The sequence below is a fragment of the Astatotilapia calliptera genome, chromosome 13 (assembly GCF_964374335.1).
Source record: "Astatotilapia calliptera chromosome 13, fAstCal68.1, whole genome shotgun sequence".
NCBI classification, from domain to species: Eukaryota; Metazoa; Chordata; class Actinopteri; order Cichliformes; family Cichlidae; genus Astatotilapia; species Astatotilapia calliptera.
In genome coordinates, this window is record NC_137434.1 from 3,801,080 (window position 1) to 3,828,382 (window position 27,303).

General features: G+C 42.1%; 1 long non-coding RNA gene across 1 annotated transcript; it reads left to right on the forward strand.

The window, feature by feature from the left end:
* The first annotated feature begins 22,383 nt into the window (after nucleotides 1–22,383).
* Nucleotides 22,384–23,515, forward strand: LOC145419810 (uncharacterized). The gene is made up of 2 exons (XR_013901144.1): nucleotides 22,384–23,202; nucleotides 23,484–23,515. It is a non-coding gene; the product is annotated as an uncharacterized LOC145419810 (long non-coding RNA).
* The last annotated feature ends 3,788 nt before the right edge of the window (nucleotides 23,516–27,303 follow it).

Here is a 27,303-nt window from a genome sequence, read left to right on the forward strand (position 1 = left end):
AGGCGTTGCCGATTTGCAACAGTTAAAAACTAACAACCTGATCACCCCAAATACATATTTTATGAGTTTTCTTTACTCAGAAGTACCACTGCAGGACTTGGTTGTGCATTTGAGCCTGAGAGGGTTAACCTAACATAACAGTCTTTGGACTGTGGGTCCGGAGTGCCTGAAGGAAACTGGCGTAGGCGCAGGGAGAACATTAAAGCTTCAGATGGAAAGGCATCAGCCGTAGAACAATCAAGAAACCTTTTTGCCGCTGTGCCACCTTTGCAACCCAACATGGGAGTAGAAATGCTCTTCCTGTAGAGTGCTTCATAATTCCCTTCCTACAGCTACTAGACAATAAAAGGCAGTCTCTATATATTCGTAGATACAAATCAGTCCAATGTCTGTCTAACTGCCCCTCCCTTCCACCTCCCAGAAGTGAACCCCCAGCCCCCCACCCCTTTCACACTTGCTGCTCTGCTTCCCTTTCTCTCCCCTTTTAAAACAGGTTGAATACACTGAATGTCTCCCCTCACTCTCTCTTTCCGCCAAAACTCATATGGGACCACCTCTCATCATTCCCTTCATTATCCATTCTTTCCACCACTTCTTTTTTTTCTTTTTTGCGGCTCCTCAGTTTCTCTTTCCCTCCCTCTGTTCATCTGTCGGTCTGTCTGGCACCTCGAGCGCTGCTAAGCCTTCAACCAGTGTCAAAACGTACGGAGCTGGAACAGTGGCTCTGCTGTATTTAGGTGGTGGCATTCACACACACACACACACACACACACACACACACACACACACACACACACACACACACACACACACACACACACACACACACTCTTGGAGAAGCAAATGTGCACAAAATTCAGCCATTCGCACTACGAATACACACTTGTTTATACACACATCTATGCTCACACATGAACACACACGCAAACACAAGTTCAGGCTTGTAGAACTATGATCTGTCTCAGACACACACATACAAACGCACACACACACACACACACACACTGGATGTGGATAATAAACAGCAGAGCAGCAGAACATCAGTCACATGTGTTTACATTATGGCATGGAGAGAGATATGACACAAACCAACCCACCGACAACGCATTCACACACACACACACACACACACACACACACACACACACACACACACACACACACACGGTGATACTGAGAGTTATTGAGTCAGACAAGTCTAAGCCTTCCAAAGTTGGTGTGTGTGTGCATGTGTGTGTGTTCGTGTGTGTGTGTAATAATCCATTGGTTCTGTTCTGTGCTGATTCCAGGCGCTAAGCCCTGCCACAATTATTCAAATCCAGGCTTTTAGTTGCAGCACACCTCTCTCCATGGGCCTATGAGCCGGTAATCTTGCCTTTGGCCCTGCATTTCAAATGGCCTTAACTCCCATAAGGAATGCATATGAAGAGGAGCCACTAGTGGCTTAATCCGCCCTGTTTAAGTTGCTGAAACGTACACCTGTCACAGCGTCTCGCGCCAGAGCTTGTGGCTACTGATAGTTGAGCTGTAAATCCAAAGGCACGCAGCTTTTTAGGCCTTTACAAAAATTATCATGCTATTTTGCAGGGAGGTGTCAGGGGTAGAGCTTGAGAACCCCCACCTTTCTTCATCCTCCATTTATACGTCGCTTCTGGATTTTTTTTCCTTTTGGTTGGATTTCCTTTATTTCTGTCATCTATACTTTTATCTGTCTCCCACTTTAATACTGCTACTGTGATTATATATTACTGGGATTCAGAACAGGTAATAGCACATGAACTAAAGGAGATAAAAATATGTAAAATCCCATTTTTAAATCTATTTCTGGTGATTAAATAACATTGAAACATCACTGGTATTTGAAAAACACTCATGCAATAAACCTGTCAGTCAAGTGTTACAGTCAAATCAGAAATACTCAAACATTACAACAGACAATAGATGAGATATTCTGGTATAATTTTATTGAGTTCGTTTTTATCAAGGGCTTCGTGCTGCATCTCATGATCTCAAGAAATAGTTCAGATTATATACTTCTGTCTTGTACAGAACTTTAGTTCCTAAAAGTTCTTTTAGGTTCTTTCTAAGTTTGGATTTGTAACTGTCACACAATACCATCAGGGACTCATCTGATTGCTCCCAGATTCACCGTGGATCATGACGAAACATAACCTCCAGTCATAAAGAACTTCTTCAGTGACGAGAAGAACAGTCTCGCAACAGATGGTGTTACCCCACAGAGCCCTGAGCTCACGTTCACAAAGATGCTTCACACGAACCTGTCCTTAGTCCCGCAGTGTCAGATAGTTCTGTTTTGTCAGTGAGGAAGTGTTTCTAAAATCCTCACATACACACACCTGCTCAGGAAACCTTGCAGGGCTGTTATTCCAAGTAATACAATTATGGACAATAAAATATTTTTAACCGAATCCAAAATCCTAGATGGCTCACCCAACAGACTTGCAAAACACTAAGCTCTCAATCTAAATGACACTCTTATGATTGTTGTCAAAAGACACCTCCAAGATGTCTTTGGCTTTGTTATAACTGCAGTATCTGCTCTGGAAGTGAGAAGAGGTTAGCACGGCCTACCTGTCAACCATGAAAAATTGTTTTGATAGTAAAGGACAGTTAAATTATTTATTTATCTATTTTTTTTTTACTGCAACTACACAATCTAGCGGTTAAATGAAATGGTAATTTAATATTAGTGCCTGTTGTCCTCAATTGAATTGAGAGAGCTGCTGAATCAAATCAGACATCTCCTTTTTTCACATCAGACTTATTCACCATGTTGCTGTTTGTAGGTTTTTGATTGGTCAACATTGCTCCACAGTTTAGTGTTTTATTGTCACCTGTTGCTTTGGGTTGAAATTGACACCATTAGAGGTCTTTTTTGTGTTTGCATGCAGACAGGGACATTTTTCAAAATATAGGGCTTCAAAAACGGCCATTTTAAGATCATACCAAAGCACTTCAACCTGCGGCAGATTTTGGCTAGAGAAAAATATTCATTCACGCATTCAGACATAAATTTGCTGGTGTGTTTTGTATCAGTGTGCTTGAGTTTCAGGTCACAAACTCATGGCTTGATATTCTTCTTCAGGATTTCCACACATGTAGGTAGAGAGCAGAATGCATGGTTAAATCAATTATGGCAAATCTTCCAGGTCTCGAAGCCACAAAGCAGCCCCAGACCAAAATACTACCACCACTGTGGTTGACTGTTGATTTGATGTTATTATTATGAAATGCTTTGTTAGTTTTACACAGCATTTTAGATGCAACAAGATGCAAAAGTTCAACTTTTGTCTCATCAGTCCAGGAAATATTTCCTCAAAAGATTTGACAATCATGTTTTGTTTTTTTATTTGTTTTTTGACAAATATGTGTTCTTTTTGGCCTAAAACGTGACAGATGTGCAAAAATAAGAGCTCAGGAAGGAGGCAGATACTTTTTTCATAGCACCATGGACTCCACACCCCAACTTTATTCTATTGCTTAATAAATAAATAATTTAAAATGTCACTTTTACTTTATTTTATTTTTATTTGAGCTCTAAAACTAACATTTAGGCTGTCAAAACAGATGGATATTCCAAAATATAATACAGACCACAGACGCTCTCTATTTGATTCCCAAAGATTAACTCCTTTTAACACTCTGATTGGTAGATCGTCCAGTTCCGGTGGAATCAGGCACATTACATATGTAGTCTTATCAGTATACGCACCCCAGCATTGATCTCCAATGTGTCTCCAGTGAAAGATGCCTTTGTGAAAATTGCTTTGATAAGTAATTAACAAATATGTGAGAGCACAGTGTGAGAGCACGAGAATAGTTGAGATGCTGAGTGCGTCCTGGGACTCACAGGATTAGTTTCCAACACAGGTGTATACCAGCTAAGCTCATTTATGTTATTACTTTATGGCATTTTAAACCCACTGAACAGTGTTGGCATCTATGTCCTTCAGGTTGGTTTTTCATATTAACAACTTAATTTGTCATTTCTTTTGATTTGACAAAGATCTGACTGGCAGCATCTGTTGAAATACATTTTCAGTCTGGAGTTAGTATGTAGATGTTTCCATTAATGAGATTAGTCATAATGTCAAAAACTACCCAAACAAGACCCACATTACAATAAACTAGATTTTTCTGTAATACATGAAAAACACCAACTCCACCATGAGACCCTATCTACTATCTCTGCTTGCCCCTCCTGCTCCCCCTCCAAGCACGCACACCAGTTTACACACTCTGTGACTGTGGCAGGGACAGAGATGAGCTCAGGACAGCTGCACAGCAGCCTCAGGTAAGACAGAAACTCCCAGTCTTGTACACAAGGGACCGACATGTACGCCGACATCTGTTGACGAAAACACACACACACACACACACACACACACACACACACACACACACACACACACACACACACACACACACACACACGTGCGCACAGACACGCACACACAGAGTCTTTGAACTTTTTCTTTTTCTTTGGCTAACAACAAGCTTTTGTTTTGGGCAGCCACCATGAGTTACATGTGGACAACTTTGACAACTTTGCAACTTAGTACAAATCTCCCAGACTCTCACAAGCTCTGATCAGAGCCTGTGGTGCACAGAGGAAGGGGAGTTCTCACACTAGCTTGGGGCAAATACACCATCTCACACACAGACACACACAAGCACTCAGAGTCCCAGCAGTCTTCAGCTGGCATGCGTGAGGCCCGGCAGCTGCAGGCTGCCAGGCTGTCTGGGCCTAGACGTTTACCCAGAAGAGGGCCACTGCCAGTGGGCTGATGCTCTACCCGTGGCCCAGGCCTAAAATAAGGCCTTCAGAGGTTTAGTCCCCCTGGCTTATGTGTGTATGTGTGTGTGTTTAATATTGCTGTAAGTGTTGGCAGTAATGTGTTGGCCATCTGGTAATCTGGACCCTCTAGGGCCACACATAGCATTACAGTAGCAGTGCTGCTGCCACAGCTATTTACAGGCCTACACTCTCAGGGACAGGGACACAAATACAGTACAACCACAGCAGCCAGCCGTATAAAGCTAGATCGTGACATCGCCAGTGGAATGCATTATGGGACCACTGTTCACACAAGTCTGACTTGATTATGGAAAATTCAGAGGCAGATACTGCTTTTGGGTTTGAACGTTAAATTGTGAACATTACAAACTAATTTTAAAAGCAGGAATAACACATTCAACTTATGTAGTTACATTTCATAGGGCTGTTGCTACGTTATACACCACAGATTTTTTAGTTATCTTAGCTGTGTCTAAATAGCTGTATGGATAACTCCCTAAAATGACACTACTTTACCGCATGCAGGTGCAGGGATAGCTCAGCAGGTAGAGTGTTTGCCCCATGATCGGAAGGTTGGAGGTTCAAATCCACTGAATGGCAGCCCTTGAGCAAGGTACTGTCTTTACACACTGCTTCCCGAAGGCTGGATTGGTAACTACCCACTGCTTCACTGTGTGAATGGGTTAAACGCAGAGGACTAAGTAGCTATATAAAGTATACCTTATTATTGTTTAGATTCTCTTTGTATCATCGGGGTGTTTTTTCAGTTTTGGTTAGTGTGTTTTCCTCCTTATTACCTGTTGGCATCTATTGTTCTGTTGGTATTGCACGTTTGCAACTACCCAGAATGCATTGCGGTTCCCAAGCTCTGTAGGTACACACCCACAGACACACACAAACACACAGAAACTGTAAAGACAGCAAAACAATTACAAAATTGTGTGCACAGATATAGGAAAACTTGTTTTTTTCAGAAATGCACAGAAATGCGTACACACAAACACACACACACACACACACACACACACACACACACACACACACACACACACACACACACACACACACACACACATACAGCCAGACTGAGACACTCTCACCTTCTAACTCTGCTGTCCTGTTTTCTGTTGCTTCATTGTCCATATTCTTATGTAATTTATGAAAATGTGATGTGCTGTTTGTGCTGCTATGTGATCCATGGACACCTAATGTTCTCCACCACCTGCTCGGCGTTTGGAGTCGGGGTCCTAATGTGACAGCGTGGGCGACACCGGACAGACCGAGAGCAGAACAGCCAATGACTCAGCAGGCTTCAAAAACAGCCAATGCCGAGAAATAATTGAAAATAAAAGTGCTTTATGTAAGGCAAGTGTGGTTAATGAGCTGTAGGCAAGTGTGATTTCTTTAGTTGGTATCTGCAAACCTTCTTTTGTTCCACTCCGTGGCTCTCTGTTACTGTCATTTTGTTTTTTTCCTTTGCTTTGTTACTTAAAAGTAATGCTTTGGAGTGTGTTTTGAGGTGCTGGCAGAGTATGCTACATTTTGTGTAGTCTAAGAGTAACTACTGTGACTTTGGCTCACTCCCTTCTCCTTTCAGTTCTTTGTATTTTTTTTTTCTCCACTGGCCGCTCTTGTTCTTCAGTGGGCTATTCGTGGTCATGGATATTAACAGATGGTTACTTGTGATTTCTAAGACTTAATCTGTGTTTCTCTGCATCTAACACTAAAGGTGTATGACGTCCAATGAGAAGCAAAAAGTTCAGCCAGTGTTTTGCCACATTTTGTCATTTCATGCAGGGATGTATAATTATTAAGTTGTTCGGTATTGTTCCTTTTAAAATTGTGAACATGATCAAATATAAATTCACCCGACACCTTAAATGGTAAATGGCCTGTATTTATATAGCGCCTTACTAGTCCCTAAGGACCCCAAAGCGCTTTACATATCCAGTCATCCACCCATTCACACACACATTCACACACTGGTGATGGCAAGCTACATTGTAGCCACAGCCACCCTGGGGCGCACTGACAGAGGCGAGGCTGCCGGACACTGGCGCCACCGGGCCCTCTGACCACCACCAGTAGGCAACGGGTGAAGTGTCTTAAAATTAATACCACTGCCATAAAGTCTCCTTTCATGAAGCATTTAAATAGTTTCTGTTGACACTATCAGGAACACCACAATGGTTTTGGTTTTGTTACTGTTTGCTGGTAATATGATGGTATATTCACAATATACTAAAAATAAGTGTTCTTTCGTAGTTACTTCTGTAACTTCTGTAAGTGCACCTGGTGTGGAGATTGTCTCAGCTAATAATAACAGTCATAAAAAAATACAGGGCTCACAAGTAAACGTCCTCTCCCCTGAATAATTTCCGATCCCAGAGATGTTTGGAGCCAAGAAGGTATCATTTACAATTGGTTTATTTGGCAAAGTAAGTTCTTACACAAGGTATGTAGCAGATCTCAACAAAAGACATGGAAAGAACAAATGTAAAGCATTGTAGAGTAGGAAAGACAACAACAACAACAACAAACAAGAAGCTGATTTTGTAGTATATGTACTGGCCAGGCAAGATGGAGCTTGCCATTTTGTGGCTGGCAATTTTTGTGCAATGGCTTTAAAAAAGAAGATATGCCCTGAGATGCAAGGCCATATTTCTCATTTCTCATCTAAAATCCATTGTTACATTTTAGAAAGTTAATGTGCAGAGTGTTTCATTTAAATATTTAGTAGCTGCTTATGGGTTTTTTAAAATAGCTTTATATACATTTGTTTTCATGTATTTGTGAATGCACAGAAAACATTCACCTTCTTTTCATGTCTACTGTTTCCTTTGTGCTCTACCTAGAATTAACTGTAGAGTTTGGCGAGTTATCCTTAAAGGGTTCCTACGTGGACAAAAACTCTTCTTGTGTGCATAAATTTTGTCCCCCAAAACAAAAAAAAGGACTGTTAATTAATTAGCATGCAAAAGTGTAATAGATTCCTTTTTTGGTGTCTTCAGTTACAGTGTTCTGCCTACAATAATACCCCCATAAAATTTACATTATGACTGAGCTACCACGTAATAACTGAACGTTTGAGTGACTGAATATTCTCTTTTCCCAAGGATGAATGTCCATTTGATTAGAGGAGGTATGCGGACTTATCAGGGGGATAATAGCCCGACCAAAGGAATCAGTGCACAAAATGAAACGTCTCATGCTTCTCTGACGCACATAGGAAGCAAACGGTGTAATGCCAAGGGCATATCAATTTTCAGCTACATCATATCCTTATTCCATGTATGTTTCTTGCTCCATAGCTATGAAATGTCTTCTATTTCCATTTACACTGGACCCTGGAAACATGTCAAATAGAAAAAGAAGAAACACTTGTAACCTTGTCAAAATTCATGAATTTCAGAATTTGTAGGCAGGGTGGCCTTGAGGTCCTCCTCTATATGAAATGGTCTAAATCCAATGCCTAGGGTAAAATATAAGTTCTGCAACAGGAACAGTGTAACTACTCACCAAGTCCCCCTAGAGGCTACAAGGTTGATTACAGCTGCCAAAGGGAGCATTAGGCTATTAGCTAATTTAAGTGAACAATACCAACATATACATAAAATAGATGTTCTGATGTTTTGGCCCAGTTGGAGGCTCAACTTAAATCTGACAGCTGACTGTTTGTGACACGGTGAGCTTTGAGCTAGGTAACTCTTCCAAAAAGAAAAACTTTCTTCACAGCTACACAAGGAAATGAAGGCTAAAGCATCACATCAGTCAAACGAACTGTAGTAATATGTCCACTTTTCTCAACAGAAGAACCATAATATCAGTGGATGGAATGGGGGCTGAAATGACACGAGAGTTGCATCAAATCTGCCTTTTTAAATCAATTTTTATGTCCTAGAATTTGTATTTACACAACCCTTGTGGACACATTTTAGAGTCAGGTTGAGCTGTAAAGCCTGAATTTCCCCTTAGCAGGTGGCAGTAATGGGAAACTGGAGATAATAAAACAGTGACGAAAAAAACCCGTTAAGCAGAAGCAAAAGACCATTAATATCACAAAAATCTTATGAAATATGTAATCCTAATTGCTAATAGACTTTAATCTTTCTGTAAAGTTTGCTGTTGGTAAATGATGCAAATCCTTGTCCCATAAGCAACTAAGCTGCTCCCATGAAACTAATTGATTTTGCCAAAAGATTTTACGGTTTTAAATTTGTGAGCTGGTTACATGCAAAGTTTGCAGGGAGGGATTTGTTAGAGTGACGATCAAAAACTGAAATAGATTACTTGCATTAACACATTTCATCTGATATGCTGTTATACTTGCCCTCATTTAGATTTACAAAAAGGACGAAACTGAGAAAAATAAAACATTTTGTTTAAAATAATGAGTTAGCAGGCAAGACACTGGCAAATGTATTTGTTTTCTTTTTTGGCCAACACTGGGTGTAAAATTTGTTGTCACCAGTGTTCTGTACAAATAAAAAAAATTATAGTTATTAACCGATACGGCAATTTTGTGTATTCATGGTCATACTACTACATATTCATTTAGGTTATTCCAAGCCTTTTTCCTATGTCCTAATGGAAACTAGATTTTGAGAATAATATCTGCAAAGTAATGACTCCACTATAATTAGCAAACGCTATGGTTATGAGTGTTTTTGTTTGAAAAATTAATACCACATTCTGCTTTTCACAATTGGAAAACCAGTGGATTTGAGCATTTTACTCCTCCCCCACAGCCAACACTACGCACACACACACAGACTCGTCCCACATTTCTATGTCCATACTATTATCCATTTTTCACGTCCAATTGCTCTGTTATGGTAATCGTTGAAGGCTCGCCATGGGCTGATTACTCACAGCTGACTTCAGAAGCTTCTCCCTCCTCTCTCCTGCCGTTTTCCTGCTGGCTCTTAATGCACTATTAACCCATTCCTGCTTATTAATTCCTTCCCAGTCATTGCGAAGCGTCCACTCCATGATATCTGTCATCATTCCATGCCTATTAGCTCCTCGGCCAACAGTTATTTCAAGCATGCCGCCACATTTCTTTTTTGTCCCCCCCCTTCTCTCCCTCCTCTAACAGTCTGTTTAAGGAAGTGTAATTGCTGTGGGAGGGGGTAGGAATTTAGGATACTGCTGCTCCGAGTCTGAGCTTCAGTTGTATTCTTGTTGGTCTTACAGTATGCGATTACGGAGCCGGTGATCTATTTGTGCTTTTTGTATTATGACTGACTACGTGTTGATTGACTACTGCAGGGTTGATGTTGTCTTTCAGTCACTATCTGGACAGAGCCTCTTCTGTAGTACTTTTATCTACATGCAGTGAAGTGTTGTGGTAGGCTCTCAACTACCTTTTCCAAATGTGAATAAAATGACCAGATTATATCATAAGGATGGTTTTCCAAAATACATTACTTGATTTGTTGGCTGACTTCTAGAATATTTGACATTTCCATTTCCATTGCAGGAGTTTTCTTCCTCTTCTTTCTCGGGTGGGAGGGGAAGGGGGGTGTCTAACTGTTTTGGTAAACATATTGTCCGTAACCAAAGTTTCTAAAACAGACCCAGTGCTTTCCTTGGTGGAGTACAGCTGTTATAAGTCTGTCTGTTGGGTCTTTTCTAGACAGATATTCTGCCTGAGTACTTTATGTTCTCCTGCTATAAATCCTAATGGTCTGCTCTTGGATGAAGAACAGGAATATTCCTCACAGTGGATCTTGGCAGCTGAATCTGGAACCACTGCTGGTGTCAGGGCCTGTGGTTTTGGACTGTCCTGAGACATATGGAGGAATGCTGGAATAACACAAAACCCTTAAGTTAGCAGGGCTCAACCACAGATCGTCTCAGGTTTCTGTAAGACCACATTAAAGTCGAGTAGTAGCTCTAAGTGTGGTCTTTTTGATGGAACTTTTACTGATTTTTCTACAGCCTGGTTACACATGACTCCACAGCATCAATCAATCAAAAGCAGTGTTTGTTCTACGTTTTTTCACACAAACGCTGAGCCCAAAGCAAACTTGACCACGAGTGGCCCAAAAGTGCCAAAGCAATGAAAAACTAAATTATAAAGACAGCTGTTACTGCAAATGATCTAAGACAATAACTACAGACTGGGTAGCAACCACAACCTAACAGTTGTGTTGATATTATAAGATGGTGCAGTCTACACAATCCAATTGTGGGTAAAACCAGTAACACTAAGCTATATCTCACATAACTCCAAGTACATCCTATGGAAAAATGCTAAAGACTGTAAAAAAACAAACAAAAAAACTGGTGTGCATGGTGAAAATTGTTTGTTGGGATACAGTAATGTCTGGCAGCCACAAAAAAGTTACATTTTTTTTAATAGGGTTGCTAACATAAACAATGTACAATGAACAGTTTCAGTATTCATGAAAGAGATTGCAAAGAACTAAACAGATATTAAGTGTCAAATTCACATATTTGAAGTTTCTTATATGTTAAACTGCGCATTTCACCTCCTTACACTTTAAATGGGTTGCCAGTGATCTGGTGGATGTAAGTGTACGTCTCTCCATTTTGCCATTATTTTGTCGTTACCATTTGCCTTTTAAAAGCTTTTCAATTTCACAAAAGAACTCAGAGAATCATCTAAAGAACTCCAGGCCTTGTTTGTTTCAGTTATGGTCAGTGTTCATTATGGGGGCATACACTGTACGATTTTTGGCTCATTTTGAGACGATTTTTCCGTCGTGCGACTGTTTTGGTGATCGGCCTGAGTTTCACCTTCCTCGTGTAGCATACGTGGGGTAACGAGAAGCGATTGACACCTTACGACCAGCTCCCGATCGTCAAATGCTTGGTCGTAAGAAAATCAAACCTGTTTGAAATCCTGTCGGCCTTTGTGAGGGTGTCACCGCAGCCTCTCACACTGCAAAGTGAAAAGACGGAGCAGCACGGCAGTGCAGCGTGTTATCTGGACACAAGCGATGGAGGCATTACTTGTAGAACTGTGGAAAGCTCATCCGAGCCTTTTCGATGTGGCCTCACAAAATTATCACGACCACAACAACCGTGAAAATAGTTGGATTTACATGCTGCTCAATCACAGCTGCCTGATCAATGTTTTTCATTAGCAATTTAGCAAAGTTGATGGTGGTGGTGTGTCTGTGTGAGTGATAGACAGAGTGGGAGAGCGAGCGACAGAATTTCTGTTATAACCTTCATTTTATGGAGGCACAGTGTGAGCACTCAGGTCGCATCAGAGCATCGGGCCGTATAGTGTGAGACCCTGCATCGTGACCTACGAACTTCTAAGCCCTGCGAGTCAATCGTGCAGTTTGAGCAGAAGCTGAATAACGCGACTGAAGAAATCGCCCAGCTTTAGGCAACAGTGAGAAGGAGACTGGGCAAGAATGGCATCTATGGGAGTGCTCCAAGGTGAAAATAACTGCTGACCAAAACAGCCATAACGGCTCATCTCATTTTTGCCAAAAAATGTCTTGATGATCCCAGGACTATTGGGAGAACATGCTGTGAACTGATAATACACATGTTAAACTTTCTGGAAGGTTTACACTTTGTTTCATCTGTCATAAAACTAACACAGTGTTTCATAAAAAGAGCATTGCAACCAACAGTCAACATCGGTGGTGGTAGTGTGATGATCTGAGGCTGGAGGACTTGCCTTTATTATTCAGACCATGAGTTCTGCTCTCTATCAGGAGGAGAATGTCTGGCCATCAGTTCATGCCCTGAAGTGCAAGTGCACTTGGGTTATGCAGTAGGACAATGAGGCGAAACACAACAGCAAGTCCACCTCTGAATAAAAGAAAGTAAGAAAGGAAAGAGTCTGAGTGGTCTAGGGAAAATCCAGTTGGCATGACCTTAAACAGGTCTTTATGCCTTTAAACCCTCCAATTTGAAAACAATTTTGCAAAGAAGACTAGGTCAATTTTTTTCCACAGCTATGTGAAATACTTATTGCTAGTTATAAGAACACTTGATTGGTTGTGTCATCCCTGAAAGCAAGACATGCTGTTATTAAATTTGCAGGGTACTAACTTTTTCACATAGGGCCAGATACATTTGAATAGCTTTTCCCCCTTAATAAATGAAATGAAAACAAAATGATGTCTAATTTAGAAAGAAATGTAGAAATTACAATCATGAAAGAGAAACAAATGACGGGTGAGTAATCAGTCTCTCACACTGTTATGAAGGAGTTCTGGTCCACTCTTCTTTATAAGGTTGTTTCATTGAATTGAGCCTTGTGGTTATTTATTCATTTATAGATCCCATAAGGTCCTGCCACAGCATTTCAGTGAAGTTGGACTTAAGCCATTACAAATTCTTTTCTTTTTCAGCAATTTCTTTGTGCATTTGCTGCTGTGCTTGAGGTTATGTTGTATGGTCTGTTTTCAGTAAAGCTTTAGGTTTTAGATGCCTTCACATTTAACTCTAGAACTTTTTAGGTGTAAAGAGGAGTTCATGGTCAATGGCTACAAGGTGCCCAGGTCTTGTGACTGCAAAACAGCCCAAATCAACCCTTCAACTACTGTACTTGGCAGTTATGAGGCGTTTGTGCTTATGCTGTGGTTGGTTCTGACTACATACATAGCATCAAGAATGGAACTGCTTATAACTAAAAGTCCAAGTGGAAACAGAAAGAATAACTTTGTATAAAGAATGAATTTAACCATTGTCATCAGAAACTCAGCCACATAATTAACAGACACTGGCAGATCTTAAAAGCTGAACCATCACTGAAATGTCTCTCCTTAGATCATTTCGAAGAGCTCAAACAATCAGAGATAATCGAGTACATATTTTTTAGCCAAGCAAACTAAATGATGCTTGGCTTCAGTTAAAAGGAAACTTTAGTGCACCCAGAAAGTATTCACAACACCTCACTTGTTCCACATCTTGTTGTTATGGCCTTATTCCAGAATGGATTCAGTTCATTTTTTTTTTACCTCAATACTCTACACACAGCATCCCATAATGACAAAGTGAAAAACATTTGCTTGAAATTTATTACAAATAATAAACAAAACTGTAGCATTTTACAGTATTGTCATTGTCCGGTTGGAAGATGAACCTTCACCCCAGACTGATGTTCAGAGTGCTCTGGAGCAGGTCATCATCATCTTTGCACATTACTGCATTCATCTTTCCCTCAATCCTCACTAGTTCCCCAGTTCCTGCTGTCAAAGACATTCCCATAGTATGAAGCTGCCACCACAAAGCTTCACTGTAGAGATGGTATGGACCAGTTGATGAGCGTTGTTTGGTTTCCTCCAGACATGACACCTGGGATTTAGGCCAAAGAGTTGAAGCTTTGTTCCATCAGACCAGAGATTTTTGTTTTTCATAGTTTCAGTCCTTGAAGACCCTATTGGCAAACCTCAGAGAGAACTTGAGAGAACCCATGCAAGAATAAGCTTGTCTTAGTTTTTCACAGGCATGCTTATAGTCCTGTGAACACTTTTATTTTTACATGAATGATGAATAATGAATGTTTACACACTAGCCGCTGCGTAAATAATTAAATAATTATGCTACCAATGCTTTGAGCCATATTCTATGGTTACTTTTAATGGAAGACGTAAAAAGTTCTTGAGGTGCTCTGTAAAAACTAGTCAAACTTCATTTTGAAAAAGACAATAAAAGTAGCTAAAGAGCTTTAATAATTTTTATAGACAATTTTGCACCGATGTGGCACCTGTTAGTGTCTAAAGAATTGATTGTCTTTTAATTTGCATAACGCTTCTTTGTTGTAACTCGTATGTGGCAGGAATGAAGGATCATGATTGTTAGAAAGCCCACTGTTTACACATTATTTGCTTGGTTGAAGTGTAGTGGTTTGTTTATAGATAGTGTTTGCGCTGCGGAAATTGATATGTCCTACGTCATTGAACTCACCATATCTATGCTGACGCTCCTTGAATGCACCACTCTGTGCCGTGTGCTGCTAGTCTGCCTTGTAGCTGCTGATAGCCAGCATTGCTCCTTGTGTCCTCTCATCAGCATTTCGTGGGTTTTGGTTTATTGCTGTGTGTGAATGCCAGAAGGTGGGTTCTGTTTACATGATGTTCCGTATGTCAGATGCTATTGTGTGTATTTGTTCCCTCGTGACTATGCTCATGTTATCTTATGCTAATGCGCTAAGACGCTATGTAAGCTACTAAGCTAGTTAATGCTAATTATAAATCTTGTGTAATTATTGAAGTTGTTATAGATGTGAGTGTTGAATACAGTTCCTTGTGCTATCTCTGTGCTAGAATAATGTCTGGGCATGTTGAATGTTTTATGTGTGCTGTACTGATAGTTGCTTTATGTATCGTTACTACAGACCACAGCTGAATAAATCTCCTAAACTTGGAAGCTGCCTCCGTGTTCTTTAACCGGAACACTCCCACCATACCTTGCCGCTCTAAATCAAATCAGCTAAACTCCCGGAGACAACATTCTCTCCATTTTATAGTCCTTCGAGCCGGATTAGAGTACTGATTAAGGTATGGAACAGACAGATGTCCAGGCTGACTCAGCACCCCCACGTGTTTCGCAGAGAGAGCGACGGCCACCTACTTACCTGACCGATTATGAGGTTTCAACACTCCCTCTTGAGGGACAAACTCAAACCAGGCAACCTGCTACTGCTTCTCAGTGTTCACATAGTGGTAAAACACGCTCATCCCAGAGGAGCTCCAGATCCAGATCCACAAGAGCATCACGCTCGGCGATAGGCAGATTCCCTTCCCACGCATTATCAGACCTGGAAACAGCCCAGCTCGAAGAGCGATTGAAGCAGATGGAACTTGAGGAATTCCAACAGCACCTAGAAGAGGATCAACAAGTCGAATATGAGTGTCAACGACTTCAAGCTCAAGCCAGAGAGGCCCAGCAGCTACAGGAAGAAGCCATTCGAACCCAAGAGTCATTGAGCAGACAGCTGGAGAGGCGACGACAGCTAAAGAAGAGGGTAAACGAGTCGGAGATAGCCAAGATGGTTACTTCTCTCCTTAAAGAGAAGGCACAAGAACCCAGTGGTTCCAGAGTCTCATCATGCCCATCGGAGAATAGTAATTCGAGCACCCATGCAGCTCTACCTTCAGTCGGTCCCGTGGGTCATCCTCCTGTACCGCTAATCGCTCCACCCTCAACACTTACTGTGGCTCAGCCTCCAGCGCCTGTGGTAGCTCCACCTCCAGTAACCATGGCCTCGCATCCATTGCATTCTCAATGCATGCCCCAAGTGCTGCACCCAACTGTTCCAGCTGGACCTCGGTCTACTACCTTTGCACCTGATATCTCTTACCAGGCATCTACTCCATTCTCAGTTCAGCCATCGCAGTACGCTCATGCAGCCTGCACTAACCCTGCCGAAGCAGAGTTATCTTGCACTCCCACCCGGACTAAGTCCGAGCTACATCAACTACCGACAGCTAATGCCTACCCTTTCCTCGCCACAGGTCATGGCATTCCCAAACCTATGATTCCCTCCTTTGAGAGTGGCCGTGAAAGTGACTTTGCCTTATTGAAAATGGCCCTTGACAACCTGTTGAACAGTCATCCACAACTGAATGAGCAGTATAAATATCAAGTGCTGCTTGGGCACCTACGGCTACCTAGTGCAATCCAGCTAGCTAAGACATACATGCACGACCCAACGCCGTACACCACAGCCATGCACGCCCTGCAGGACAAGTATGGGCAACCCCGTCAGCTCGTCCAAAGCGAATTGGGCATAATTCTGAATGCTCCAGCTATAAAATTCGGCGACGCAGAAGCCTTTGATGCATTTGCCTTGTCTATCCAATCTCTAGTAGGGATGCTTAAATGGTAAATGGTAAATGGCCTGCATTTGTATAGCGCATTTCTAGTCCCTAAGGACCCCAAAGCGCTTCACACTACATTCAGTCATTCACCCATTCACACACTGGCGATGGCAAGCTACATTGTAGCCACAGCTGCCCTGGGGCGCACTGACAGAGGCGAGGCTGCCGGACACTGGCGCCACCGGGCCCTCTGACCACCACCAGTAGGCAAACATGGGGTTAGTATCTTGCCCAAGGATATTTGGCATGCAGCCAGGAGGCAGCCTGGGATCGAACCACCGACTTTCTGATTAGTGGCTGACCTGCTCTGCCACCTGAGCTACAGCCACCCCTAATGCTTAGGACACTGGAGGGCCAGAACGGCTTTGAGCTAAGATGTGGGTCTCATGTCGACCGACTACTGAGTAAGATGCCACCCAGTTATCGCGATGGGTTTGTAGAGCATTGCCTGAACCAAGGCATTCTTCGGACAGGTACTGACCAAACCTATACCCTGCCTGATCTGAGTTCCTGGCTGCAGATGAAATCCCAAGCGAAGCGCATCGCAGGTAGAGCTGCTTCACTCTATAGTCCTGAAGCTTATAAGCTGACAAAGAAAGACCAGCGTCTTCCCAATAAACCAAAGGAGAAATCTACAGCCTTCTTCCTGACTTCCCGGGAATCCCCCAGCGCAGAAGGGAGTTCTTTCCGACCAAAGACCTCATCCAGACCAAAACCATATTGCCCGCGCTGCGAGAATTAGGAGCATTTCCTGAACGCTTGTGTAGAGTTTAAGAAACTGACCACCGACCAGATGGTGAGGTGGTTAACTGATGAACAGCGGTGCTGGAAATGTGGAAAAACTCACCAGCCGGAGGTTTGCACCCTCAAACGACCTTGTAATACCTGCAGAGAACAACACCTGACTGTACTGCATGATGCTATCCAGCAGATCCAGAAGAGTGTGCTCATGATGACTGCTCCGACTACAACAGTGTACTTGGATAGGCCGAACCGTTCCCCCAAGGTGATGCTGAAGGTTGTAAAGGTCTTGCTGTACAACAGGGACCAAACATTGGAGACTCATGCAATACTTGATGATGGCTCAGAACGAAGCATCATTTTACCACAAGCTGTTCGACGCTTAAAACTCACCCCAGAGCCCGAGACGCTTACCCTGCGGACTGTCCACCAAGAGGTAGTGCAGCTTCGTGGCGCCTCAGTCTCCTTCCAAGTGTCTTCCCCCTACAAACCTGGGGAGAAGTATCATATACAAAAGGCATTCACCGCCGATGCCCTTGGTCTCTCAGAACATTCCTATCCGGTGAGGATTCTCCAACACCGCTATAAACACCTGCGTGACTTACCTCTGCCTTTGGTAGACCATGTTCAACCTCTGCTGCTTATCGGCTCTGACATGCCTCATCTCCTGGCCCCCACAGAACCAGTTCATCTGGGCCCGACAGGGGGACCCATCGCTGTCCATACCAAGCTTGGTTGGTCGCTCCAAGGTCCCATCAGTATCGACCAGACTCCTGCAACTGAGCAGCAGTGCCTGTTCACAACAACCGTTGTGCCAACCAGTGAGCTTTTCAGGAATGTTGAGCGTCTCTGGCAGATTGATACGCTCCCTTATGTGAGCGAGAAGCAGGTAACCCGATCAAAGCAAGATCAGCAAGCTCTGAACCTACTCCAGACATCCACTATCAGGGTCACTGTCGATGGGACACAGAGGTATGCCACACCACTGCTTCGTCGCGCCAACTCCGCCACGCTTCAAGCTCCTATGGAAGCAGTCTTGCCAAGTCTGCGCAGTACAGAGAGGAGACTTGTCAAAGACCCACAACGTGCCGAAGTGTATTGTCAGGAGATTCAGAAACTAGAGAAGTTGGGCTATGTAGCTGTGGTGCCACATGAGATAGCTAGAACCACTGCAGAATCCTGGTTCATACCTCACCACATGGTGCGACACAATAACAAGGACAGGATCGTCTTTAACTGCTCTTTCCAGTACGAAGGGAAGTCCCTCAACTCTATTCTCCTCCCTGGACCTGCCCTAGGTCCATCTTTGCTAGGAGTTCTTCTTCGGTTTCGACAGTATCCAGTTGCTGTGAGTGGCGACATCAAAGGTATGTTCCACCAGATACACCTGTTGCCAGCAGACAAACCAGTGCTGCGCTTCCTCTGGCGGGACATGAAGAGGAATGAAGAGCCGAAGATCTATGAATGGCAAGTGCTACCATTTGGCACTACATGCAGTCCTTGCTGCGCCATCTATGCACTGCAGCAGCACGTCCGGGACACTTGTAGGTCCAATCATGACCTCGTCGATTGTGTAGAGCAGTCGTTCTACGTGGATAACTGTCTCCGCAGCACCCACTCCCAAGAGGAGGCTAAGGCCCTAGTCGACAGTCTGCGCCAGCTGCTCCACACCGGGGGCTTTGAGATACGTCAATGGGCCAGCAACATCCCTGCTGTCATTGAACATCTTCCATCCAATGTCAGATCTGAGAGTAGTGACCTATGGCTCTCTCAGTCTAGCACGGACCTTTGGGAGCCAACTCTGGGATTGACATGGGATTGCCTTCGTGACTCCTTCAAATACAGACATCGACTGGGGGAGAGAACTGAACCCACACTGAGGAACGTCTACAAAAAACTTGCGTGTCAGTATGATCCGCTAGGTTATATAGTACCGTTCACCACACGGGCCAAGATTCTGGTACAGGATCTTTGGAAGGACCAGCTCGGCTGGGACGACCCGATCCAGCCACCTAGCCTTTGTGACAGATGGCTTGCCTGGGAAAAGGAGATTCCTGATCTTATCCAAATGGAAATCCCCAGATGTTATGCACCAGCGTCTGCTGATTCATCTGCCTCGAGCAGAGATCTCCACATCTTTTGCGACGCTTCCGAGAGAGCGTATGGGTCTGTCGCTTACCTACGGACAGAAACTGCTCAGAAGGAAGTCTATGTTGCCTTTGTAATGGCTAGATCCCGAGTGGCCCCAAAGAAACAGTTGTCCATGCCACGGTTGGAGCTAAGTGCCGCTCTCACTGGTGCACAACTAGCTGGTCTCCTTCAAGCTGAGCTCACGCTGCCCATTCGGAAGGTTGTTCTCTGGCCGGACTCTACTACCGTCCTCCACTGGATCAAGTCAGAATCTTGCAGCTATAAAGTTTTTGTGGGCACGCGGGTGGCAGAGATCCAGAGTCTTACAGATGGGAGTACCTGGAGATATGTGGATAGCGCGAATAACCCTGCCGATGACATTACCCGGGGCAAGACCTTAAAGGAGCTGTCACGACCACACCGGTGGCACCAAGGCCCTGAGTTTTTACGTCAATCCGAGGAACATTGGCCGACCAGCCCACCAGTATATCCAGAGCCAGAGGATGGTGAGCTGAAGAAATCATATTTCTGTGGACAGGTTAGGGTTAACTCCTGCCCTCAACTTCCTGAAATCAGCATGTTCTCTACCTGGAAGACAACAGCGCAGTCCCTACATGGGGCGGCTGACCCAAATTCAAGCTCGCACAGTGAAACAGATGATTACATCAAAGCTGAGAAACTCCTCCTGATGAAGGCCCAGTCAGAGTCATTCCCAGATGAGGCTAATGCACTCAGGTCTGGCAGACCATTGCCAACCAACAGCCGTTTGAACTCCTTATCACCCGAATATGATAAGGATACGGAACTCATCAGAGTTGGTGGAAGGTTACGAAGAGTTGAGCAGCTGGAGCTAGACACGATCCACCCGATCATACTCGACCCAAAACATCCTCTGACTAAGCTCATCATCCAAGATTTTGATGAGACCCTCCTTCATCCTGGACCAGAAAGAGTGTTGGCTGAACTACGTCGCCGGTTCTGGATCCTCCGGGGGAGGGAAGCAGTCAGACGGTATCAGAGGGACTGCAGGCAGTGTCAGGCTTGGCGTGCCAATCCATCCATCCCAAAGATGGCAGATCTGCCACCAGCTCGTCTGCGTCTGTATAAACCACCCTTTTACTCGACTGGAGTCGATTGTTTTGGACCCTTTACCGTGGAAATTGGACGTCGAACAGAGAAGCGTTGGGGCATAGTCTTCAAATGCATGACGACCCGCTGTGTGCATCTAGACCTCCTCGAGAGCCTTGACACTGACTCCTTTCTGATGTCGTTAAGGCGCTTTATTGCCAGAAGAGGCAAACCCTTTGAGCTCCTGTGTGACAATGGGACAAATTTTGTCGGTGGAGCCCGAGAGCTCCATGAGGCCTTTGAGACCATGGCGCCTCAGTTGAAGGAGCGTTTGGCAGAGCAGCAGATTGCTTTCCGTTTCAACCCTCCCAGTGCTCCTCACTTCGGTGGTGCCTGGGAGAGAGAGGTCAGGTCCGTAAAAACCGCTCTTAAGGTCGTACTCAAGGAGCAGACGGTCCCTGAAACTGTGCTTCGTACGGTCTTTGTGGAAGTGGAAGGCATCGTAAATGCTAAGCCTCTCGGCTACGTCTCATCAGACATAGCAGATCCAGACCCCATCACACCTAACATCCTGCTGATGGGACGCTATGATGCATCACTCCCTCAAGTGGTTTACGATCCCAGTAACCTTATTGGGAGTCGGAGACATAGTCAAGTTCTTGTCGACCATTTCTGGTCCCGATTCATCCGTCACTACCTGCCTAACTTGCAAGAGAGACAGAAGTGACAGAAGGATTCGGAGTGCCTCAAACCGGACCAAGTGGTGCTCATAGTTGAGTTCTGGTCCACTCTTCTTTATAAGGTTGTTTCATTGAATTGAGCCTTGTGGTTATTTATTCATTTATAGATCCCATAAGGTCCTGCCACAGCATTTCAGTGAAGTTGGACTTAAGCCATTACAAATTCTTTTCTTTTTCAGCAATTTCTTTGTGCATTTGCTGCTGTGCTTGAGGTTATGTTGTATGGTCTGTTTTCAGTAAAGCTTTAGGTTTTAGATGCCTTCACATTTAACTCTAGAACTTTTTAGGTGTAAAGAGGAGTTCATGGTCAATGGCTACAAGGTGCCCAGGTCTTGTGACTGCAAAACAGCCCAAATCAACCCTTCAACTACTGTACTTGGCAGTTATGAGGCGTTTGTGCTTATGCTGTGGTTGGTTCTGACTACATACATAGCATCAAGAATGGAACTGCTTATAACTAAAAGTCCAAGTGGAAACAGAAAGAATAACTTTGTATAAAGAATGAATTTAACCATTGTCATCAGAAACTCAGCCACATAATTAACAGACACTGGCAGATCTTAAAAGCTGAACCATCACTGAAATGTCTCTCCTTAGATCATTTCGAAGAGCTCAAACAATCAGAGATAATCGAGTACATATTTTTTAGCCAAGCAAACTAAATGATGCTTGGCTTCAGTTAAAAGGAAACTTTAGTGCACCCAGAAAGTATTCACAACACTTCACTTGTTCCACATCTTGTTGTTATGGCCTTATTCCAGAATGGATTCAGTTCATTTTTTTTTTACCTCAATACTCTACACACAGCATCCCATAATGACAAAGTGAAAAACATTTGCTTGAAATTTATTACAAATAATAAACAAAACTGTAGCATTTTACAATATTGTCATTGTCCGGTTGGAAGATGAACCTTCACCCCAGACTGATGTTCAGAGTGCTCTGGAGCAGGTCATCATCACTTTGCACATTACTGCATTCATCTTTCCCTCAATCCTCACTAGTTCCCCAGTTCCTGCTGTCAAAGACATTCCCATAGTATGAAGCTGCCACCACAAAGCTTCACTGTAGAGATGGTATGGACCAGTTGATGAGCGTTGTTTGGTTTCCTCCAGACATGACACCTGGGATTTAGGCCAAAGAGTTGAAGCTTTGTTCCATCAGACCAGAGATTTTTGTTTTTCATAGTTTCAGTCCTTGAAGACCCTATTGGCAAACCTCAGAGAGAACTTGAGAGAACCCATGCAAGAATAAGCTTGTCTTAGTTTTTCACAGGCATGCTTATAGTCCTGTGAACACTTTTATTTTTACATGAATGATGAATAATGAATGTTTACACACTAGCCGCTGCGTAAATAATTAAATAATTATGCTACCAATGCTTTGAGCCATATTCTATGGTTACTTTTAATGGAAGACGTAAAAAGTTCTTGAGGTGCTCTGTAAAAACTAGTCAAACTTCATTTTGAAAAAGACAATAAAAGTAGCTAAAGAGCTTTAATAATTTTTATAGACAATTTTGCACCGATGTGGCACCTGTTAGTGTCTAAAGAATTGACTGTCTTTTAATTTGCATAACGCTTCTTTGTTGTAACTCGTATGTGGCAGGAATGAAGGATCATGATTGTTAGAAAGCCCACTGTTTACACATTATTTGCTTGGTTGAAGTGTAGTGGTTTGTTTATAGATAGTGTTTGCGCTGCGGAAATTGATATGTCCTACGTCATTGAACTCACCATATCTATGCTGACGCTCCTTGAATGCACCACTCTGTGCCGTGTGCTGCTAGTCTGCCTTGTAGCTGCTGATAGCCAGCATTGCTCCTTGTGTCCTCTCATCAGCATTTCGTGGGTTTTGGTTTATTGCTGTGTGTGAATGCCAGAAGGTGGGTTCTGTTTACATGATGTTCCGTATGTCAGATGCTATTGTGTGTATTTGTTCCCTCGTGACTATGCTCATGTTATCTTATGCTAATGCGCTAAGACGCTATGTAAGCTACTAAGCTAGTTAATGCTAATTATAAATCTTGTGTAATTATTGAAGTTGTTATAGATGTGAGTGTTGAATACAGTTCCTTGTGCTATCTCTGTGCTAGAATAATGTCTGGGCATGTTGAATGTTTTATGTGTGCTGTACTGATAGTTGCTTTATGTATCGTTACTACAGACCACAGCTGAATAAATCTCCTAAACTTGGAAGCTGCCTCCGTGTTCTTTAACCGGAACACACCCACCATACCTTGCCGCTCTAAATCAAATCAGCTAAACTCCCGGAGACAACATTCTCTCCATTTTAATGATCATATGTCATTAAATTAAAAAAGGACATGCTCTTTAGTTTGCAAAACTTGGTGTTGCAGATAACAATGCGCACAAAAAGACAGAAGTAGATGAGTGAAGAATTAAACAGATAGCTTCAGTGGATGACTCAAAACCTCCCTTTGTCTGCTTTAAAAGTTTGAAAAATTGTCTAATGCTATCTCACTGTAAGTCTGACATCGGAGACTTTGACAAGCTCTTTCACATTTCTCAAGCTCTTCCTTTCAAGCATTATGGGGCCTTAAAGTTTAATATTCTGCAATGTTTTTATTCACTATACTACATCTGGTTAATTCATCTTTTAATTTATCCTCTCTGCTTGATATGGCGCAAAAATGTCTTTGAACAAAACCTCACAGACTTTCAGGTCTGCGTGGTGAATGATGGTGATCCTTAGACTAACCTAGCACTTTGCTATTGACTGCTGGGAGTTTTTTAGAAGTAAAATAGACCTTTATTTTTTTAAATTACTGACAGTATTTAAGGACTATTACATTAGGACTGAGCTTGCTCTCGCACAGTTGAACATCATCCATTGTCTCATCCCCCTTCTTCTTAGTTCCCTTTTTAACTTTCCATCTTATTCAACACTAACCCTGACGATTTGGCATTCACACCAATTTGCCATTCACAACTTTGCTAATAACTCCAACCTTTTATTGCATTACCAGTTCACCACTCAGCTGCGGAAGTCATAGGCTAGCAGTTCTCTCACTAACGTGTTAGCCCCTTTTGATTTCCAGTTGCATATCAACCTGCAATTACAGGACCTGGTCTGGAAACTGTCAAGCATGACTGCAGAGGTATTGGAGTTATTGCAATTACACTCTGGTAATTGAGCTGCCACGGGTGACGATGTTAAACACTGTGTCTATAGTGGGAGTCCATGTTGCCACTGTCTCATTCCATTTTACTCCTTTTCTCAGCATAACACAATGTTTGAAATTCCTTTTTTCACCAGGCAGAGACCGTACACTTCAAAATAGCACGTAAGCCGATTTGTTTTTCATCTTGACTTCATGACCTTTTAGATATCAAATGAATGTTATATTATAAAAAACTTATGTCAGCACTGTAAACCCAAATGCTCAGAGTACTTAAATAATTAAGTAATGTCAGCTTAAGCTTTTAAAAACAGTCCTACTAACTCAAACAGCTTAAGATCATCTAACATTTTCTTAGTTCGGTGTATTATTTTTAATAAACTTTGGCTATTTTGCATATTAAGTACCTGTTACTTAAAAAAATAATTAATTAATTTAAATTTTATGGCAGTCATCTTGTAATGTTTTGATTCCTGGGGTCAATTTGACTACAAACATAAATGATATTAGTCTTTAGTCTGATATAACAGCTGGGTCAAGATTATGAGAAAAGACAATGGAGCATCAGTGGCTCACAGACAAATACAGTTTGACAAATCACTTTTTTTTTGCTTTGTTCTTTTGTTGTTGTTGCTTTTACTCTTTTTAAAACATGACACAATCATTGTAACGTAGCCATTTTTTTTTACTGCAATTCATTTATTGGGGCATTTAAAAATCTGCAAAAACCCCAAGCTTTAAAAATTCTAAACTTACCTTTTTGACCATGTAACCTGACCTTTTTGAGAGGTATGTATCAGGCTTTTGAAAGGCAGTTTCAGTCTCTTTTAACAATGTCTAATATTATTAGAAACCAAATGTGCTAGCAGCTTCTCTCACTTTGTTCTCACCATAGCAAAAGATGCAGGTAGGTCAAAACTTGGAGTACCCCTTAAACCTGAAGAACAAATATCACAGTATGGAGAACCATAACTATCATTTTATCATAGGTCAATTAATTTTGAACTCACTTAGTAGTTTTGCTGTAGTAGCTTTGCTACCCTCAAAGGTGTTCAAACAGAGCATGCCCAACATGTTCTTTGCCAAGCTTGACAGCCATCCTTTTAGCTGATGACCTTTTTCAAATAGATGGCTCCCAAAACAGGTAAGTGACCAAATGTTTTGGCTGCAATTTGAAAAAATTCGCAGTGGAAAGAGACTTGTCATGAACCTCACACTGAATTCTAGCATTAACCCACTTTGTTTTCAATCTTCAACATCTTTTGTCCACCATATCCACTATCCCCACTTTGCACACAGTTAAACCGCCTCACTCTTGCCTCTGTTTGTCACTTGGGTTCAGTTGCCTCAGAACTGTTTACTGTCTAGAACACAGATCATCAGTTGTTACTCATTCATATGTAGTTTGTTCTACAAAAATACAGAGTTGTAACTAAAATAATAAATAGCTTTCAAACATAACTCCTACACACTGGTTGACGGTTAACGACATAAAAGTATTATGACAATTTGCAGAATCTTCTGAGTCATGACTAGTGTAAACCACCTTTCTGATTAAGATGATGCAGATATGATTTGTAATAAAATCATTCTGTGGATTAGTTGATTCATTTTTTTTCATGCTCTCTTATTCATTCAGGACAAGTCTGATGTGGCAGATCTGGTTGGTTGTCATAGATTACTCATAATAGTATGACAACCACCCAGTTCATTACCAGTCTGTGAAAGGCATTCATTGTGACTTTGTGGAGGTCTTCCAAGAACTGCTGATAAACATCTTGGTAATGTTTGGAGTGATCGATGAACTACACCTACTACTGCAATTTTCACAACACTGTATTCACTCAGAGTATAGTAGTCTGGTAAACTGTTGTCCAACAGTTTACCAGACTTGTCCTGAATGAATGAATGAGAGAGCATGAAAAGTCTCAAGAGTCGTGATCACTGTATCAGAGCACAGTAGTAGTTTTTTCTAAAAGTCATTGTTATGAATATGAATGTTAACTAAGCAGGTATTGAAAAATAACAGAACCAGGACAGTAGTACAATGTATACATACAACAGTTGATCAAACAGTTTCAAAATTATTCAAAAGTAATATTGCTTTTGGCATTCATTACGTTTTAATTTTTTTATTTTAATATTTCTTGAATATTGACAGTGCAGTGTGTTATTGATGGAGCCCAAGAAAATACTGCTGAACTGAAGAAATGTACTTAAGCTGTTAAATTTAGCAGTACACGATCCAATTGAGGCAATCGGTTGCCTTAATTTGTTTTACGTTTGGTGAGACATGTTTTTGAGTTTTCAGTGTCCATATCTTTGAGTTTTGTTTAGTAAAAAAAATACAAAAGTGAAAAATAAATTTTTGCTAAACTGAAAAAGTGACTCTGCTGTACTCATTTCTTTTAAGCTACATCTACTTATTTCCATTGAAGACAAAATGAAAACTTTAAGTTCTAGTTACTAAAAATATTTACATTTAATTATTAAACATTTTACTTTTATTTTAGTCAAAAGGTACACGTCAAATAAAATCAAACTATCAGAGTTATGATAAGCTTAAATTCCTAAGTTTAACAACTTCAAAAAACGTTAAGACAATCGGTTGCCTTAATGTTTTTAAGTTCTGCTAACTTCATGTTTACAGTGCAGTAAAATGTTGCTAAGAGACATATTGCTTTTTGAAACTATTGAATGGAAGACATTCTTAAAGCAGCATAAGACAGTACTGAAGATGTTTATTTTTGAAATGTTGGCATATATTGTAGTTCTCTGCTAAAACATCAACACTGATGCAAACTGTGTTTGAAAAGTGTAAAACATTGACTTTGGCATGCGAAC